Here is a 2,274-nt window from a genome sequence, read left to right as displayed (position 1 = left end):
TCGAACCTTCTCTCTTGCTAGGCCGCAAGCTTGGGCTTCCCTTAGAAGCCTTCAACCCCCCTTTTTTAGCCGTAACCCTTAAGGGGTCTAACCCTTAGCCGCTGGCCCTTCTAGGGTCTTTTCTTGCCCATCGTCAGCCTCTTAGGGCTTGACGTCAACCCTTGTGGGCTTGATTCCACTCATTTCCCACTTTTCTAGCCTCATTTTCCCCATTATTGCCCCTCTTGGCTTCTAGCCTTGCCTCTTGCCTATTTTATCCCTAGTCTTGGGGTTTTCTAGCTCTACAGATCTTGCGCTAGCTTTGTATTGAGTCATCTCTGATTTTTGCATTATTTTAGTAAAGCTAATATCTTTTTTTTGTAGTGGGTTTTCTTGGTAACTTGGTGATTGTAGGTAGCCAAGCTCATTGGAAGTCAAATTTGCCCTCAAATAGGCCCTTAGGCCTCTTGGTTTGCCTCTCTTTCCCTCATTTTCTTCTCTGTTTTGCTATAACCATTCATTCAATCATATAAATCTAAATAAACACCATTAAAAGTGATAAAAAAACCAAGTAACAAACACTTAAATCAATAGGTTAATCGTTGGAGCTTATTTGGCATTGATAATTTGGCATCTTGTTGGCTTATGGAGGACTAAATCATTGATTTTATGAGTTATTACAAGTCTGACAAATGCTCTTTCAAGGTATGATCTGAACATTAAAAGTATGATCTATAACTTATAGGCAGTTTCACAATTGATTGACAATCATTGGAAGGTTTGATGGTTTTAGCGCTTGAAATTTCACCTCAGGCTGAGAAAGGTAAACCTCAAGGCTACATCAAACCATTCAGCCTCGTAGCTAGCCCTACGGGGCAGGAGAAGGCTCTCTCCGGTCAATCTCGGTAGATCTTCAATGGGATGAGATGACCAACAAGGTAACACTGATATTAGGCTAGTAAACTGATTTAAAAGGTTGATTTGGGGTTTTTTGAGTTTTTGGTGGCAAATTAAGGAGCTGCAATTTAGGGTGCGGGGATTGGACACAGTTTCTGCAGGGGGGTCTTTGGGGCGAGGTAGGAACCTGTATTGATGTCTTTAGCTGAAATGGATGATTAGGAAAGAAAGATAAGAAGGCTAAAGAGAGCAAACAATGAATTTGAATTCTCTTTAGACAGTAGAAAACATAGAAATTAAACAAATTTAAAAACAGAGCATGGCAAGCATGAATTCTTACTTTAACACTTCATTTGTTTAATATGCAGCAGTATAGAAAGGAAATGAATCACATAACAAAGCTTACAATAACATGGAGAAACACACCATCAACACATGAGTCCACAAGAATCACAAAGATGACTGCAAAACCCTGGTCTTCCTTAGCCACAAATTGCAGAGATACAGTGAAAATATACAATGATAGCTTCTCCCTCAAGAGTCCAACCATGAAAATGAGCAAGAAAGTACATAATATAGATTATTTAACCTCTTTCCCTGCCTCCATGGGTCGAGCTCACTATCCTAGGAGCTGTTTGAACCACTTCTAAACTAAGCACTAGAAAATAGGCAGTCAAAACAACTTGCCTCTATAAACTTGGAAACCAGTTCATACATTCAATTTTTACCCTTTACATGCAAGAATCTTCTAGAAGAGTTAAACAAGAGTAAAAATATCCAAAAAGTGTCACAATTACATCCAAGAGGACCACCATTCACCTCAAAAAGTCAAACTGGAGCCAAACTGCGTTTTTTGGGCTGAACTGGTCAAATCTGGCAAAGTTTCCTCAACGGGTCGCGCACATTTCCTCAACGGGTCGCGCACTTTGGAGCTCTGTTTGGAGGCCTTCCCGGTGTCAGAATGAGGTGCAGGATAGCTCGTTGGAAAGGTCTCTGAGTCTACTTTCCAACCCAACTGGAATTTTTGGATTTGGAGGTCATTTGCCCAGTCACAAGTCAATTCTCCCAAGACTGCTTCTGCAATTCAAAAAAGGGGCAGAAAGTCAAATTTTGCATGTATTTTGACCTTCTGGAGGCCCAAAACCCCATAAAAACTCAAGTCCATCCATAGGCATATGTAACTTTGCATGACAAATCTAGAAATGTTGAGTTTTTGCAAAACGGAGCTACGATGATGAAGGGTCTCACCGGAGGTGAGACCTGTTGAGAAGCCAAAACCTGTAAATTTCCCAAAATTACCAAAATTACCCAAAATTCTCAAAAAATTTGGGATTTGTGCTGTAGCTGATGCTAGTGAGTGCCATGATCTCTGAGGGATGCCTCAGCTAAGATACGGAG

Source organism: Pinus tabuliformis, chromosome 6, assembly GCF_031772625.1.
Source record: "Pinus tabuliformis cultivar Carrire ecotype Pingquan chromosome 6, CPIR1, whole genome shotgun sequence".
Lineage (NCBI taxonomy): Eukaryota > Viridiplantae > Streptophyta > Pinopsida > Pinales > Pinaceae > Pinus > Pinus tabuliformis.
This window is presented reverse-complemented; position numbering follows the sequence as displayed.